The 19,212-nt window shown below is 39.5% G+C and overlaps 1 non-coding gene across 1 annotated transcript; it reads left to right on the top strand.

The window, feature by feature from the left end:
* The first annotated feature begins 296 nt into the window (after nucleotides 1–296).
* Nucleotides 297–400, top strand: LOC130952806 (small nucleolar RNA R71). Its single transcript, XR_009074982.1, has one exon. It is a non-coding gene; the product is annotated as a small nucleolar RNA R71 (small nucleolar RNA).
* Nucleotides 401–19,212: the final 18,812 nt, after the last annotated feature.

Raw genomic sequence — 19,212 nt, 5'->3', positions numbered from 1 at the left:
CATTCAGACTTAGAGAGATCATGTTGACTTGCTGAGTCAACACTTTGTTCTGAGCCAATATGGCATTCAGAGCATCAATTTCAAGAACTCCCTTCCTCTGAGGCGTCCCATTATTCACAGAATTCCTCTCAGAAGTGTACATGAATTGGTTATTTGCAACCATGTCAATGAGTTCTTGAGCTTCTGCAGGTGTTTTCTTTAGGTGGATGGATCCACCTGCAGAATGGTCCAAAGACATTTTCGAAAATTCAGATATACCATAATAGAATATATCTAATATGGTCCATTCTGAAAACATGTCAGATGGACACCTTTTGGTAAGCTGCTTGTATCTTTCCCAAGCTTCATAGAGGGATTCACCATCTTTTTGTTTGAAGGTTTGAACATCCACTCTAAGCTTGCTCAGTGATGAGCGGATAATTTGTATGCTTTTTGGCAGTGTTTTTAGTATGTTTTTAGTATCTTTTAGTTAGTTTTTAGTATATTTTCATTAGTTTTTAGTTAAAATTCACTTTTCTGGACTTTACTATGAGTTTGTGTGTTTTTCTGTGATTTCAGGTATTTTCTGACTGAAATTGAGGGTCCTGAGCAAAAATCTGATCCAGAGACTGAAAAGGACTGCAGATGCTGTTGGATTCTGACCTCCCTGCACTCGAAGTGGATTTTCTGGAGCTACAGAAGCCCAATTGGCGCGCTCTCAACGGCATTGGAAAGTAGACATCCTGGGCTTTCCAGCAATATATAATAGTCCATACTTTGCCCAAGATTTGATGGCCCAAACTGGCGCTCAAAGTCACCTACAGAATTTCCAGCGTTAAACGCCGGAACTGGCATAAAATTTGGAGTTAAACGCCCAAACTGGCATGGAAGCTGGCGTTTAACTCCAGAAAAGGTCTCTACACGAAATTCCTTCATTGCTCAGCCCAAGCACACCAAGCGGGCCCGGAAGTGGATTTTTCTGTCATTTACTCATTTCTGTAAACCTTAGGACACTAGTTTACTATTTATAGTATCTTTTGACATTGTATCCGTACCTTATGACCCCATAACATTTTGTACACGTTTCTTTCCACAGTATGAGCCTCTAAACCCCATGGTTGGGGGTGAGGAGCTCTGCTGTGTCTTGATGGATTAATGCAATTACTACTGTTTCTTATTCAATCATGCTTGCTTCGATTCTAAGATAACACTTGTTCTTAATCCGGATGAATGTGATGATCCGTGACAATCATCATCATTCTCAACTATGAACACGTGCCTGACAACCACCTCTGTTCTATCTTAGATTGAGTAGTTATCTCTTGGGTTCTTTAATCGGAATCTTCGTGGTATAGGCAGGATCTGATGGCAGCATTCAAGAGAATCCGGAAGGTCTAAACCTTGTCTGTGGTATTCTGAGTAGGATTCGATGATTGGATGACTGTGACGTGCTTCAAACCTGTAACCTACTGGGCGTTAGTGACAGACGCAAAAGAGGGATTCTATTCCGGTAGGGGAGGGAACCAAACCGGTGATTGGCAGTACTGTGACAGAGTGCGTGCATTAGCTTTCACTGCGAGGATGGGAGGTAGCCATTGACAACGGTGAAACCTACATGAGCTTGCCATGGAAGGAGGCTTGCGTGTTTGATGAAGAAGACAGTGGGAAAGCAGAGATTCAGAAGACGGAGCATCTCCAAAACCTCAACCTATTCTCCATTACTGCAATACAAGTAATCATTTATTGTTCTTTTGCTTTTCACAATCAATCCTGATAATTTCTGATCTCCTGACTAAGATTTACAAGATAACCATAGCTTGCTTCAAGCCGACAATCTCCGTGGGATCTACCCTTGCTCACGCAAGGTATTACTTGGACGACCCAGTGCACTTGCTGGTTAGTTGTGCGGAGTTGCAAAAGTGTTATTGCAATTTCGTGCACCAAGTTTTTGGCGCCGTTGCCGGGGATTGTTCGAGTTTGGACAACTGACGGCTTATCTTGTTGCTTAGATTAGGACTGTTTTCTTTTTGTTGGTTTAGAGTCTTTTAGTTGAGTCTAGTTTTATATTCTAAGTTTGGTGTCAATTGCATGCTTTTGTTTTTCTTTTAAAATTTTCGTTTTTGCATAGTCTTAGTCCCTTTTTGATTCATAAAAATCCTAAGTTTGGTGTCCTCTTTGTGTTTTTCTCTTAAAATTTTCGAAAAAATTAGTGTTTGATTTCTAAAAATTTTAAGTTTGGTGTCTTTTTGCTGTTTTTCTCTTTCCTCTTTTTAAAAATCAAATCTTTTTCATAAAAATTTTTTCAATCATATCCTTTTAATTGCTGTTTTCAAATCATTTTTTTCACTAATTGATTCAGTTCTCAATTTGCTTTGATCTTATTTTATTTTTAATTTTCAAATTTTATTTTATTTTCCTTTTATTTTGTTTTATTATATTTTATTTTTTTCGGTTATTTCAAAAAAAAAAATAAAGATAACAAAATTTATCTCTTTGCATCATTCTCATTTCCCTTTTGTCCATTATGGACTCAAGTGGAATTAATCAGTCCAAGAGGACTCTGGGGTCTTATGCTAACCCCATTACAGCTGCATATGGGAGTAGCATCTGTATACCTCCCATCAAAGCAAGCACTTTGAGCTAAACCCTCAACTCATTATCATAGTGCAGCAAAATTGCCAGTATTCCAGTCTTCCACAGGAAGAACCTACTGAGTTTCTGGCACAGTTCTTACAAATTGCTGACACAGTGCATGATAAAGAGGTAGATCAGGATGTCTACAGACTATTACTGTTTCCATTTGCTGTAAAAGATCAAGCTAAAAGGTGGTTAAATAACCAACCTACAGCAAGCATAAAGACATGGAAACAGTTATCAGACAAATTCCTGAATCATTTTTACCCTCCAAAAAGGATGACACAGCTAAGACTGGACATCCAAGGCTTTAAACAAGAGGATAATGAATCCCTTTATAATGCCTGGGAGAGGTATAGAGGTATGCTAAGAAAATGTCCCTCTGAAATGTTTTCAGAGTGGGTACAGTTAGACATTTTCTACTATAGGCTTACAGAAAAAGCTCAGATGTCTTTAGACCACTCAGCTGGTGGATCTATACACATGAGGAAAACAATTGAAGAAGCTCAAGAGCTTATAGACACTGTTGCTAGAACCAGTATCTGTACTCTAGCAATGAGTTCGTTCCAAAGGAGGAGGTCATGGCATTAGTCACTGATCCTAATCCTCAGGAACAGATGAATGAGCTTAATCAACAGTTGCTCCTGATGACAGAACAGTTAGCAGAATTTAAAGAAATGCTCCATGGTACTAAGGTTGCTAATAAGAGCATAGAACTGCAGTTGAATCAAGCAAAACAGCAATTATCTAAACAGATAACAGAGGAGTGCCAAGCAGTTCAATTGAGGAGTGGAAAGACCCTGAATAACACTGTTCAAAAGAGCAAAAAGCCAAATAAGGAACAAATGACAGAGGACAACCAACCCACTGTTCAAAATCCCTCTGAGGACAGTAAGAGCCCAGAGAGGAATATTGGCGTTCAAACGCCAGAAAGGAAGGAAAGCTGGCGTTAAATGCCCATTCCCTGCCCAGTCCTGGCGTTCAAACGCCAGAAAAGGGAGAAAAGTTGGCGTTAAACGCCCATTTTCCACCCAATTCTGGCGTCCAAACGCCAAGGGAGGATCAGACACCTGAGAGTGCTGACAGTAATCCCCCTAACAAGGCTTCTTCAACCACTTCTGTACGGAATAGACCTGCAGCATCTAAGGTTGAAGAATATCAAGCCAAGATGCCTTATCCTCAGAAACTCCGCAAAGCGGAACAGGATAAGCAATTTGCCCGCTTTGCAGACTATTTAAGGACTCTTGAAATAAAGATTCCTTTTGTAGAGGCACTTGAGCAAATACCTTCTTATGCTAAGTTCATGAAAGAGATCTTAAGTCATAAGAAGGACTGGAGAGACTGAAAAGTGTTTCTCACTGAAGAATGCAGTGCAGTCATTCTAAAAAGCTTACCAGAAAAGCTTCAAGATCCTGGAAGCTTTCTGATACCATGCACATTGGAAGGCACTTACACCAAGATAGCCTTATGTGATCTTGGAGCAAGTATCAATTTAATACCTGCATCCACTATCAGAAAGCTTGGGTTGATTGGAGAAGTCAAATCAACCAGGATATGCCTCCAACTTGCTGATGGCTCCATTAAACACCCATCAGGCATAATAGAGACATGATTGTCAAGGTTGGGCCATTTGCCTTTCCAACTGACTTTGTGGTGCTGGAAATGGAGGAGCACAAAGTGCAACTCTCATTCTAGGAAGACCTTTCCTAGCAACTGGACGAACTCTCATTGATGTACAAAAAGGGGAAGTAACCCTGAGAGTCAATGAGGATGAGTTCAAGTTGAATGCTGTAAAAGCTATGCAGCATCCAGACACACCAGAGAACTGCATGGACGCTGACATTATTGACTCTCTGGTAGAAGAGATCAATATGGCTGAAAGCCTAGAATCAGAGCTTGAGGACATCTTCAAAGATGCTCAAACTGATCAGGAAGAGCCAGAGGAGGCAAAGGAATTTTCGAAAACTCCTCAGGAGGAGATAAGCCTCCTAAGCCTGAACTCAAACCACTACCATCATCCCTGAAATATGCATTTCTGGGAGAGGGTGACACTTTTCCAGTGATTATAAGCTCTGCTTTAAATCCACAGGAAGAGGAAGCACTGATTAAAGTGCTGAGGACACACAAGACAGCTCTTGGGTGGTCCATAAGTGATCTCAAGGGCATTAGCCCAGCTAGATGCATGCACAAGATCCTATTGGAGGATAATGCCAAACCAGTGGTTCAACCACAGAGGAGGCTAAATCCTGCCATGAAGGAGGTGGTGCAGAAAGAGGTCACTAAATTACTAGAGGCTGGGATTATTTATCCTATTTCTGATAGCCCCTGGGTGAGCCCTGTCCAAGTTGTTCCCAAAAAGGGAGGCATGACAGTGGTTCATAATGAAAAAATGAACTGGTTCCTACAAGAACAGTCACAGGGTGGCGCATGTGTATTGACTACAGAAGGCTCAATACAGCCACCAGAAAGGATCATTTTCCTTTACCATTCATAGACCAAATGCTAGAAAGACTAGCTGGTCATGATTACTACTGCTTTTTGGATGGCTATTCAGGCTACAACCAAATTGCAGTAGATCCTCAGGACCAAGAGAAAACAGCATTCACATGCCCTTCTGGCGTGTTTGCCTACAGGAGGATGCCTTTTGGTCTGTGCAATGCACCTGCAACCTTTCAGAGGTGCATGCTCTCTATCTTCTCAGATATGGTAGAGAAATTCCTGGAGGTCTTCATGGACGACTTCTCAGTATATGGAGACTCATTCAGCTCCTGTCTTAACCACCTATCACTTGTCCTGAAAAGATGCCAAGAGACTAACCTAGTTTTAAACTGGGAGAAATGTCACTTTATGGTGACTGAAGGAATTGTCCTTGGGCACAAAATTTCAAGCAGGGGAATAGAGGTGGATAAGGCAAAGGTAGAGGTAATTGAAAAATTACCACCACCTGCCAATGTTAAGGCAATCAGAAGCTTTATGGGGCATGCAGGATTCTACAGAAGGTTTATCAAGGATTTTTCGAAAATTGCTAAACCTCTGAGTAACATGTTAGCTGCTGACACACCATTTGTGTTTGACACACAGTGTCTGCAGGCATTTGAGACCCTGAAAGCTAAGCTGGTCACAACACCAGTCATCTCTGCAGCAGATTAGACATTACCATTTGAATTAATGTGTGATGCCAGTGATCATGCCATTGGTGCAGTGTTGGGATAGAGGCATAACAAACTTCTGCATGTCATTTATTATGCTAGCCGTGTTCTAAATGATGCACAGAAGAATTACACAACCACAGAAAAAGAATTACTTGCAGTGGTCTATGCCATTGACAAGTTTAGATCCTACTTGGTGGGATCAAAGGTGATTGTGTACACTGACCATGCTGCTCTTAAATACTTACTCACAAGCAGGATTCAAACCCAGGCTTATCAGATGGGTATTGCTTCTGCAAGAGTTTGATATAGAAATAAGAGACAGAAAAGGGACAGAGAACCAAGTGGCTGATCATCTGTCCCGGATAGAACCAGTAGCTGGGGCGTCCCTCCCTTCTACTGAGATCTCTGAGACTTTCCCAGATGAGCAACTCTTTGCCATTCAGGAAGCTCCATGGTTTGCAGACATTGCAAATTATAAAGCTGTAAGGTTCATACCCAAGGAGTACAGCAGTGTGCAGAGAAAGAAACTAATTTCAGATGCCAAGTACTACCTTTGGGATGAACCATATCTCTTTAAGAGATGTGCTGACGGAGTGATCCGCAGGTGTGTACCCAGAGAAGAAGCACAAAAGATCTTATGGCACTGCCATGGATCACATTATGGAGGACATTTTGGAATGAGCGAACAGCCACTAAAGTTCTCCAGTGCGGCTTCTACTGGCCTACTCTCTATAAAGATTCCCGAGAGTTTGTGCGTAACTGTGACAGTTGCCAAAGAGCTGGTAACCTGCCTCACGGATATGCCATGCCTCAACAAGGAATATTAGAGATAGAATTGTTTGATGTATGGGGAATTGATTTCATGGGACCATTCCCACCATCATACTCAAACACTTACATTCTGGTGGCAGTGGACTATGTATCTAAATGGGTAGAAGCAATTGCTACACCACTAATGATACCAAGACTGTGCTTAAATTCCTCCAGAAAACATTTTCAGCAGGTTTGGCGTCCCCAGAGTGCTAATCAGTGATGGGGGCACTCATTTCTGCAATAAACACTGTACTCTGCTATGGTTAGATATGGAATCAGCCATAAAGTGGCAACTCCGTATCATCCACAGACTAATGGGCAAGCTGAAGTCTCTAACAGAGAGCTAAAAAGAATCCTGGAACGGACTGTGATGGCCCGAAGAAAGGATTGGGCAAAGAGCTTGGATGATGCTCTGTGGGCATACAGAACAGCATTCAAGACTCCTATAGGCACCTCTCCATACCAACTGGTGTATGGGAAGGCCTGTCATTTGCCTGTGGAACTGGGGAACACAAAGCTTACTGGGCAACCAGATTCCTAAACATGGATGCACAGTTAGCTGGTGAGAAAAGACTGCTCCAGCTAAATGAGCTAGAGGAGTTCAGACTCAATGCCTTTGAAAATGCAAAAATTTATAAGGAAAAGGCAAAGAAGTGGCATGACAAGAGATTGTCAACCAGAGTCTTTGAGCCAGGACAAAAAGTTCTGCTCTTCAACTCCAGGCTCAAACTGTTTCCAGGAAAACTCAAATCCCGGTGGAGGGGTCCGTATGTGATTACAGGAGTATCACCATATGGATATGTTGAGCTTCAGGATATTGATTCTGACAAGAAGTTCATTGTTAATGGACAGAGAATCAAGCACTATCTTGAAGGAAATTTTGAGCAGGAATGCTCAAAACTGAGACTTGAGTGATTCTCAGTGAAGACAGTAAAGAAGCGCTTGCTGGGAGGCAACCCAGTCATTAGAAAGTTGTATAAGTTGTTCTTACAGAGGCAAGTATCAAAAATGAAGGAATTCACAGAGTTACAGAAGGATTCAGCTCAAAAAGCAGAGAAAATGAGCTTACTGGCGAAAAAATGCCAGTAAGGGGCATTTTGGGCGTTAAACGCCAGAATGGGCACCATTCTGGGCGTTTAACGCCAGTAATGGTACCATTTTGGGCGTTAAACGCCAGAATGGGCACCATTCTGAGCGTTTAACGCCAGGTGTGCAGCATCCTGGGCGTTTTAGAAAAACGCCCAGTGAGGAAGAATTTCTGGCGTTTAACGCCAGCCAGGGTACCTGGCTGGGCGTTAAACGCCCAAGTGGGGCAACAGATGGGCGTTAAACGCCAGAATGAGTGCCATTCTGGGCGTTTAACGCCAGCTTGGTGGGGGGACCACAATTTTGTTTTCAAATAAGATTTTTTTTCAAACTTTCCTTTTCTCACCCATACTTTTCTACAAAATCACACTTCAATCATTCATCATTCACTTTCAAATCTTCAAAAATCAAAACCTTTTTTTTCAAATTTGTTTAAAATCAATTACAAACATTGTTCAAAAATTTCACCCTTTTCTCAATTTCTTCTCATATCTTCTCAAATCTCCTTTCAAATTCTTCTTTTTTTTCGAAAACTCCCCTCCCCACCTTATAAATACACGTTTGTTCCCCTCTTCCACCACACCATTCGAATTTTCTCTTCCTCCCCCTCTCTTCTCTCTTCTCTTTTGCTTGAGGACAAGCAAACCTCTAAGTTTGGTGTGCTTTTCCGTGATCACTAAGCCAAGATTCATCAATATCATGGCTCCTAAGGGAAAACAACCAATTTAAGAGGCAAGAAAGAGAATATCCAAAGAATCTTTGGAATGAAGAGAAGTTCTTAACCAAAGAACATGAAGACCATTATCATAAAATAATGGGTCTGAGGTCAGTGATCCCGGAAGTTAAATTTGATCTGAAAGAAGATGAATATCCGGGGATCCAAGAGCAAATTCGAAACAGAGGATGGGAAGTTCTAACCAATCCTGAAACAAAGGTTGGAAGGAACATGGTTCAGGAATTCTACTCAAATCTGTGGCTAACAGATAAGCAGAGAATGACTGGAACTGCTTACCATACCTACAGAACCATGGTCAGAGGGAAAGTTATATACTTTCATCTGGACAAAATAAGAGAAATCTTCAAGTTACCTCAACTGCAAGATGATCCTGATTCCTTTAATAGGAGGATGGTGAGAGTAGATAAGGGGTGGATCAAGTTCTAGAGGACATATGCCTCCCTGGAACTAAGTGGATAACCAATTCTAAGGGTGTCCCAAACCAACTCAAGAGGGGAGACCTCAAGCCAATTGCAAGAGGTTGGCTAGACTTCATTGGGCGTTCCATATTGCCCACTAGCAACCGTTCTGAGGTCACCATCAAGAGGGCAGTGATGATTCATTGCATTATGCTTGGAAAAGAAGTGGAAGTGCATCATGTGATTGCTTGTGAGATCTACACAATTGCAAATAAGAATTCCACTGAAGCCAAATTGGCTTATCCAAGCTTGATTTCCTTGCTCTGTAAAGAGGCTGGGGTGAAGATGGGAGTAGATGAGTTCATACCTATTGAACACCCAATCACCAAGAAGTCAATGGAAGGACAAGTGCATGACAACTCCATCAAGAGGAGGGCGCAGGAATTCCTCCCTGAATTTCCAAGAATGGACTACTGGTCCAGCCTAGAAGCATCTATTAACAAGTTGCAAGAGACTATGGAGCAACTGAAGGAAGAACAGCAGAATCAGAACTGCATGCTCTGCAAATTGCTGAAGGAACAAGAGAAGCAGGGGCGTGAAATTCAAGAGATGAAACGCCAAAAGCTCTCCTCTCAAGCTGAGGGAGCATCCACTTCTCAAAATCAAGGTTGTTGAGTCCTAACTCTGTGAACACCTCTATCATTAGAAGCCTATGTTTGCGTTTTTTTTGTTTTGTTTTCTATTTTTATTTTAGTTTCATCTTATATCTATATTTGAGTTTTGTTCTTAGTTTATAATTAATAAATTTAAGTTTATGCCTTAAAGCTATGAATGTCCTATGAATCCATCACCTCTCTTAATTGAAAAATGCTTTAATCACAAAGAACAAGAAGTACAGGTTTCGAAATTTATCTCTGAAACTAGTTGAATTAGTTTGATGTGGTGACAATACTTTTTGTTTTCTGAATGTATGCTTGAACAGTGCATATGTCTTTTGAATTTGTTATTCATGAATGTTAAAATTGTTGGCTCTTGAAAGAATGATGGAAAAAGAGACATGTTATTGAGGATCTGAAAAATCATAAAAATGATTCTTGAAGCAAGAAAAAGCAGCGAATTCAAAAAAAAAAATTTCGAAAAAAAAAGAAGAAGAAAAGAGAAGGAAAAGAAAAAGAAAGAAATAAAGTTGTGATCCAAGGCAATAAGAGTGTGCTTAAGAACCCTGGACACCTCTAATTGGGGACTTTAGCAAAGCTGAGTCACAATCTAAAAAGGTTCACCCAATTATGTGTCTGTGGCATGTATGTATCCGGTGGTAATACTGGAAGACAGAGTGCTTTGGGCCACGGCCAAGACTCATAAAGTAGCTGTGTTCAAGAATCATCATACTTAACTAGGAGAATCAATAACACTATCTGGATTCTGAGTTCCTAAAGAAGCCAATCATTCTGAATTTCAGAGGATAGAGTGAGATGCCAAAACTGTTCGGAGGCAAAAAGCTACTAGTCCCGCTCATCTAATTGGAACTATGTTTCTTTGATATTTTGGAGTCTATAGTATATTCTCTTCTTTTTATCCTATTTGATTTTCAGTTGCTTGGGGACAAGCAACGATTTAAGTTTGGTGTTGTGATGAGCGGATAATTTGTATGCTTTTTGGCAGTGTTTTTAGTATGTTTTTAGTATCTTTTAGTTAGTTTTTAGTATATTTTCATTAGTTTTTAGTTAAAATTCACTTTTCTGGACTTTACTATGAGTTTGTGTGTTTTTCTGTGATTTCAGGTATTTTCTGACTGAAATTGAGGGTCCTGAGCAAAATCTGATCCAGAGACTGAAAAGGACTGCAGATGCTGTTGGATTCTGACCTCCCTGCACTCGAAGTGGATTTTCTGGAGCTACAGAAGCCCAATTGGCGCGCTCTCAACGGCATTGGAAAGTAGACATCCTGGGCTTTCCAGCAATATATAATAGTCCATACTTTGCCCAAGATTTGATGGCCCAAACTGGCGCTCAAAGTCACCTACAGAATTTCCAGCGTTAAACGCCGGAACTGGCATAAAATTTGGAGTTAAACGCCCAAACTGGCATGGAAGCTGGCGTTTAACTCCAGAAAAGGTCTCTACACGAAATTCCTTCATTGCTCAGCCCAAGCACACACCAAGTGGGCCCGGAAGTGGATTTTTCTGTCATTTACTCATTTCTGTAAACCTTAGGACACTAGTTTACTATTTATAGGATCTTTTGACATTGTATCCGTACCTTATGACCCCATAACATTTTGTACACGTTTCTTTCCACAGTATGAGCCTCTAAACCCCATGGTTGGGGGTGAGGAGCTCTGCTGTGTCTTGATGGATTAATGCAATTACTACTATTTCTTATTCAATCATGCTTGCTTCGATTCTAAGATAACACTTGTTCTTAATCCGGATGAATGTGATGATCCGTGACAATCATCATCATTCTCAACTATGAACACGTGCCTGACAACCACCTCTGTTCTATCTTAGATTGAGTAGTTATCTCTTGGGTTCTTTAATCGGAATCTTCGTGGTATAGGCAGGATCTGATGGCAGCATTCAAGAGAATCCGGAAGGTCTAAACCTTGTCTGTGGTATTCTGAGTAGGATTCGATGATTGGATGACTGTGACGTGCTTCAAACCTGTAACCTACTGGGCGTTAGTGACAGACGCAAAAGAGGATTCTATTCCGGTAGGGGAGGGAACCAAACCGGTGATTGGCAGTACTGTGACAGAGTGTGTGCATTAGCTTTCACTGCGAGGATGGGAGGTAGCCATTGACAACGGTGAAACCCTACATGAGCTTGCCATGGAAGGAGGCTTGCGTGTTTGATGAAGAAGACAGTGGGAAAGCAGAGATTCAGAAGACGGAGCATCTCCAAAACCTCAACCTATTCTCCATTACTGCAATACAAGTAATCATTTCATGTTCTTTTGCTTTTCACAATCAATCCTGATAATTTCTGATCTCCTGACTAAGATTTACAAGATAACCATAGCTTGCTTCAAGCCGACAATCTCCGTGGGATCGACCCTTGCTCACGCAAGGTATTACTTGGACGACCCAGTGCACTTGCTGGTTAGTTGTGCGGAGTTGCAAAAGTGTTATTGCAATTTCGTGCACCACTCAGCTTTTGAGGAGGAAAGAATTTATCCAAGAAGGCCGTGACCAGCTTTTCCCAGGAGTCCAGGCTATCTTTAGGTTGTGAGTCCAACCATGTTCTAGCTCTGTCTCTTACAGCAAAAAGGAAAAGCATGAGCCTGTAGACTTCAGGATCTCCTCCATTCGTCTTTACAGTCTCACAAATCTGCAAGAACTCAGTTAAAAACTGATAAGGATCTTCAGATGGAAGTCCATGAAACTTGCAGTTTTGTTGCATTAAAGCAACTAACTGAGGTTTCAGCTCAAAGTTGTTTGATCCAATGGCAGGAATAGAGATGCTTCTTCCATCAAACTTGGACGTGGGTTTAGTAAAGTCACCAAGCATCCTCCTTGCATTATTATTATTTTCGGCTGCCATCTCCTTCTCTTGCTCTAATATTTCTGAAAGGTTACCTTCAGATTGTTGTAATTTAGCTTCTCTTAGTTTCCTCTTCAGAGTCCTTTCAGGTTCAGGATCAATTTCAACAAGAGTGCCTTTTTCCTTGTTCCTGCTCATATGAAAGAGAAGAAAACAAGAAAATAAGAGGAATCCTCTATGTCATAGTAAAGAGGTTCCTTATTGTTAGTAGAAGAAGAAAGGGGAGAAGAGTGAAGAAGAATGGGTTCGGATTCTTTTAGATGAAGATAGGTGAAGAGAAGTGTTAGTAAATAAATAAATAGAAGAAGAGAAGAGAGGGAGAATTCAAAAATTAATTTTTGAAAAGGGGTTAGTAATTTCGAAAATTAAAGATAAGATATAATTAAAATTAAAAATTAAAACAAAAAAGAATTTTTTGAAAAAGAGATGAGATATTTTCTAAAATTAGAGAAGGAAAAGTAGTTAGGTGGTTTTGAAAAAGATAAGAAACAAACACAAAGTCAAAGAGTTAGTTGAAAAAGATATTAAAATCAAATTTGAAAAGATAAGAAGATAAGAAGTTAGATAAGATATTTTAAAATCAAATTTTTGAAAAAGATAAAATTTTGAAAAAGATATTATAAAAAGATAAGATAAGAAGATGTGATAAAAAGATATGTTTAAAAAAGATTTAATTTTTAAAATTAAAATTAATTACTTAACTAACAAGTAACTACAAGATATGATTCTAGAATTTAAAGATTGAACCTTTCTTAACAAGAAAGTAACAAACTTCAAATTTTTGAATCAATCACATTAATTGTTAGCTAATTTTCGAAAATTTGATATAAAAATAAGAAAAAGATTTTGAAAATATTTTGAAAAAGATTTTTGAAATTTTCGAAAAAGAGGAAAAAATGGAAAAGATATGATTTTTGAAAAAGATTTTGAAAAGATAAGATTTTTAAATTTTGAAAATTTGACTTTACTTGTAAGAAATAACTAATTTTAAAAATTTTTGACTAAGTCAACTCAAATTTTCGAAAATTATGGGAAAAATAAGGAAAAGATATTTTTTTGATTTTTTTGAATTTTTAATGATGAGAGAGAAAAACACAATTATGACCCAAAATATAAAAATTTTGGATCAAAACACATGATGCATGCAAGAACACTATGAATGTCAAGATGAACACAAAGAACACCTTGAAGATCATGATGAACATCAAGAACATATTTTTGAAAAATTTTTGATACAAAGAAAACATGCAAGACACCAAACTTAGAAATCTTTAATGCATGGACTCTAACAAACGAAAAATGCATATGAAAAACAACAAACAACACAAAGCAAGAAAACGTCAAGATCAAACAAGAAGACTTGTCAAGAACAACTTGAAGATCATGAAGAACACCATGAATGCATGAAATTTTTGAAAAATACAAGAAAAAAAATTTTTAAAGCATGCAATTGACACCAAACTTAAAAATTGACTCAAGACTCAAACAAGAACACAAAATATTTTTGGTTTTTATGATTTTATGAATTTTTTTGTATTTTTATTAATTTTTTTCGAAAATAAATTTTGGATAAATGAAAAAGAAAAAAAGAAATTTTGAAAATTTTTGAAAAGAAAATTACCTAATCTGAGCAACAAGATGAACAATCAGTTGTCCATACTCGAACAATCCCCGACAACGGCGCCAAAAACTTGGTGGATGAAATTGTGATTCATTTGTTATTGTATTTTGTAAAATTCATTGCTTTTTCTTTCCCTGGCAATGGCGCCAAAAATATAATGCCAATACCATGATTCACAACTATGTGTGGTCACAACTCCGTTCAACTTAACCAGCAAGTATACTGGGTCATCCAAGTAATACCTTACGTGAGTAAGGGTCGATCCCACAGAGATTGTTGGTATGAAGCAAGCTATGGTCACCTTGTAAATCTCAGTTAGGCAGATTAAATGGTTTATGATAAGTTCAAAAATTAATAATAAACAGAAAATAAAATAGGATAGAAATACTTATGTAAATCAATAGTAGGAATTTCAGATAGGCGTATGGAGATGCTGTGCTCCTCTTGAATCTCTACTTTCTCATTACGTTCATCCAATTCTTCTTACTCCTTTCCATGGCAAGTTGTATGTAGGGCATCACCGTTGTCAATGGCTACATCCCATCCTCTCAGTGAAAATGGTTTTATGCTCTGTCACAGCACGACTAATCATCTGTCGGTTCTCAATCAGGTTGGAATAGAATCCCTTGATTCTTTTGCATCTGTCACTAACGCCCAGCCTTCAGAAGTTTGAAGCTCGTCACAGTCATTCAATCCCGGAATCCTACTCGGAATACCACAGACAAAGTTAAACTTTCCGGATTCCCGAAATCCTACTCGGAATACCACAGACAAGGTTAGACTTTCCGGATTCCCATGAATGCCGCCATCTATCTAGCTTATACCACGAAGATTCTGTTGCGGAATCTAAGAGATATGCGCCCGGCCTAAGGTAGAACGGAAGTGGTTGTCAGTCACGCGCGTTCATAGGTGAGAATGATGATGAGTGTCACGGATCATCACATTCATCAAGTTGAAGTGCAACGTATATCTTAGAATAAGAATAAAAAAGAATTGAATAGAAAATAATAGTAATTGTATTGAAACTTGAGGTACAGCAGAGCTCCACACCCTTAATCTATGGTGTGTAGAAACTCCACCGTTGAAAATACATAAGTGAAAGGTTCAGGCATGGCCGAATGGCCAGCCCCCATGGTCTAAGGACTAGGCGTCCAGAGATATCCAAGATGTCTAATACACTAGTAAAAAAGTTCTATTTATAATAAACTAGCTACTAGGGTTTACATGAGTAAGTAATTGATGCATAAATCCACTTTTGAGGCCCACTTGGTGTATGTTTGGGCTGAGCTTGATCTATCCATGAGCTGAGACTTTTCTTGGAGTTGAACGCCGAGTTATAGCGTGTTTCTGGCGTTCAACTCCGGTTTGTGACGTGTTTCTGGCGTTTGACTCCAGACAGCAGCATGTACTTGGCGTTGAGCACCACTTTACGTCGTCAATTCCCGAATAAAGTATGAACTATTATATATTGCTGGAAAGCTCTGGATGTCTACTTTCTAACGCCGTTAAGAGGGCGCCATTCGGAGTTCTGTATCTCCAGAAAGTCCATTTCGAGTGCAGGGAGGTCAGATTCCAACAGCATCAGCAGTCCTTTGTCAGCCTCCTATCAGAGTTTTGCTCAAGTCCCTCAATTTCAACCAGAAATTACCTGAAATTACAGAAAAACACAAAAACTCATAGTAAAGTCTAGAAATATGAATTTATCATAAAAACTAATGAAAACATCCCTAAAAGTAGCTTGAACTTACTAAAAACTACCTAAAAACAATGCCAAAAAGCGTATAAATTATCCGCTCATCAGACAACATTCATGAGAAGGTCAACTGCAAACAATCCTCCCCCTGATCCAGCAAGCAAGATCAATCAAGCCAATTTCACAAGGAAGCTTGTTGAAAGGAGACCAAGACAGGGGACAATAACTGAAACTTCTCCCCTCTTGGAGTCATTCCTCTTAACAAACTGGAAGAAGAGGAAGAAAGTGAAGAATAGGTAAACAGTAGGTAACGTTCCTTCTCCTTGCCTTGTTTAAATTTGAATAAACTGGCATATGATCACATTCTAAGTTTGGTGTTGCCCTGCAACAAATTATTTTCAATTCCTTTGGATGATTGCATCAATTCTACATGAAAGTGTCACACTAAGATTCTAAGTTTGATGTGCCACTTATTTTTTCTATGCAACTCATCTAGCAACATCACTTGTCTGCATAATCATATTGCCTTTGCATTATTATTTTTCCTTTGTTTTGACATTTCATTTGCATTCTCTTTGTTTTAGTTACTTCTTTATTTTTTTTAAGTTTCCTTTTATTAACTGTTTTTGTTAATACATCACCAAGAGATCCTTATTCATGGCAAATCTTGGCTTGGTGATTGTATTCAACAAATAACAGTTTCTCTTGTTTAGTTTTAATTCAAATAAATTGACATATGGTTGCATTCTAAGTTTGGTATTGCTATGCAACACTAAGTTTGGTGTGCCACTTATATTTTTATGCAATGTATCTATAAAAACTTAATGCACACCATCTTATTTCTGCAATCATAATGTCTTTGTTTCTCTGTGCCTTGATAGTTATTCTTAATTTTGCTTGCTTGAAACACATGTACTACTAACATTTCTTGTGTAAGACATTCATGATCCATCTTAGCCCCATAGCCACGGTTCTAATAGTTGCTTGAGGATGAGCAAGCATTATGAGTTTGGTATGGGAAGGAGGAGAATGGGAGGAAAATGACAACAATAGAGAAGATGAATTACATGGTTGTAAAGTTCCTTTTCCTCTCATTTATTTTCATCACTTTAAATTACATGAGTGTCTTTATCTTCTCTATATGCATGTGTGGTATGAATAGGTGAGTTCAAAACAAGGTACGTAAAGCCCTTAGGTGAGTTCAAACAGGCTTGAAGGCTCCCGGAGTTTTGACTTGTAGAATAGATTCCAGGATCCCAAACTCTACTTGTACACCTGTCTTTGTCTTGATCTGCATTTTTCCAGCCGGGTGATAAGTAATCTGAATTCTCACTGCAGTAACCAAACAGCTTCCGAGATCCTTCCAATTGAGCTTGACACCAATTCCTGCACCTCAAATTGAAGTGCGAAACCTCATTGAATCTTGCATACCAGCGCTGAGTGCGAGTCATTTCCCTTTTTCTCTTAAAGCCGCAGAGAGCTCTAAGCTGGCCATCTGTCTCAAGCAAACCATATTCAAGTGAAAAATTGAAGATAAAGGTCAAGGATTTTACCCACTTGAAGTTTGTGTTGGGTGGTAGTGGCCTTGGAATCAGTGTTTTCAGTGGTTCTGCAAGCTCTACTCCCTTGTGGTCTTCAGTGAATTCCTCCACTTCCTTGCAAACCTCTTCCAATTTAACCATGTCTTGACCAAAGTCACCGATATCTTCCTCATCACTTGAGTCATAATTGGGAGGTTGAGAAAAGTCGACCTCAGCATCATCTTCATATTCACTTGGGGAAGATTCTTCTGTCTCAAAGAATTCACTTGCGGATGCAAGTTCATTACTAAGAGGACTTGACTTGTGATCATCATCATCAAGGAAACATGTGTCTTGGGTAATGCCGTCTAGTTCTCCATAAGATACCTGCTTTGGGGGTTGTGCACTATCCTCCTTAGCATCAATTGTAACGTCCTTGACGGAATTCTCCACAACTCTTGATTCATGTGGCAGTTCGGCATCTCCTAAATCTTTAACCAACTCTTCTTCTTCTACAATGACAGCGTCCTCTACTTGTTCTAGTAGGAAGTTATGCTCTATGCTGTCCACTGGAGTTTCTAGTGGCTTATTAACGCTACGTTCTTCATTAGATTCTCCACATGAAGCCATAGGAGTTCCTTGAGTGTCCGAACGTCCGGAAGATAATTTATTTATTGCTTGCTCCATATGATGAAGCGTTGCATTAAATTGGTCTACTGATTCTTCGAAGCAAACCTGTGATGCTTGGCTTGATGGAGATGGACATGGTACATAGGGGAGCGGTGGTTTTTGGGAGTAATTGGATTGGTGTTGGGACGGGTAAGGATCATGTGGTAGTGAATGGTGAAAAGAAGCTTGTGAGTGTGGTGGTTCGAAGTTATGTTGAGAGGATGGTCTCTAAAAATAGGGTGGGGCTTGTTGGTAGCTACAAGGGGGTCCATGATGAGCGGATAATTTATACGCTTTTTTGGCATTGTTTTTAGGTAGTTTTTATTAAGTTCAAGCTACTTTTAGGGATGTTTTCCTTAGTTTTTATGTTAAATTCACATTTCTGGACTTTACTATGAGTTTGTGTGTTTTTCTGTGATTTCAGGTAAATTCTGATTGAAATTGAGGGATTTGAGCAAAACTCTGAAAAAGGCTGACAAAAGGACTGCTGATGCTGTTGGATTCTGACCTCCCTGCACTCGAAATGGATTTTCTGGAGCTACAGAAATCCAATTGGCGAGCTCTCAACGGCGTTGGAAAGTAGACATTCAGGGCTTTCCAGCAATATATAATAGTCCATACTTTATTCGAAGAATGACGACGTAACTTGGCGTTGAACGCCAAGTACATGCTGCTGTTTGGAGTTAAACGCCAGAAAAACGTCATGATCCGGAGTTGAACGCCCAAAACACGTCATAACTCGAAGTTCAACTCCAAGAGAAGCCTCAGCTCGTGGATTGATCAAGCTCAGCCCAAGCATACACCAAGTGGGCCCCGGAAGTGGATTTATGCATCAATTACTTACTCATGTAAACCCTAGGAGCTAGTTTATTATAAATAGGATGATTTACTAATGTATTAAATATCTTTGGTCTCAGTTTTGTTTTATTCTTCATCCTAAGAGGCTATTGATCACGTTTTAGGGGGCTGGCCATTCGGCCATGCCTGAACCTCTTTCACTTATGTATTTTCAACGGTGAAGTTTCTGCACACCATAGATTAAGGGTGTGGAGCTCTGCTGTACCTCAAGTATTAATGCAATTCTATTTTCTTTTATTCAAATCTCTTTTATTCTTATTCCAAGATATTCATTCGTACCCAAGAACATGATGAATGTGATGATTAAATAACCATCATTCTCATTCTCACTTATGAACGCGCGTGATTGACAACCACTTCCGTTCTACATGCAACAGAGCTTGAATGTGTATCTCTTAGATTCCCCAACAGAATCTTCGTGGTATAAGCTAGATAGATGGCGGCATTTATGAGGATCCGGAAAGTCTCACCTTGTCTGTGGTATTCCGAGTAGGATCCTGGGAATCCGGAAA

This window comes from Arachis stenosperma, chromosome 9, assembly GCF_014773155.1.
Source record: "Arachis stenosperma cultivar V10309 chromosome 9, arast.V10309.gnm1.PFL2, whole genome shotgun sequence".
Classification (NCBI taxonomy): Eukaryota; Viridiplantae; Streptophyta; class Magnoliopsida; order Fabales; family Fabaceae; genus Arachis; species Arachis stenosperma.
The sequence above is the reverse complement of the archived record's forward strand: the minus strand, read 5'-3'. Positions and strand labels throughout refer to the sequence as shown.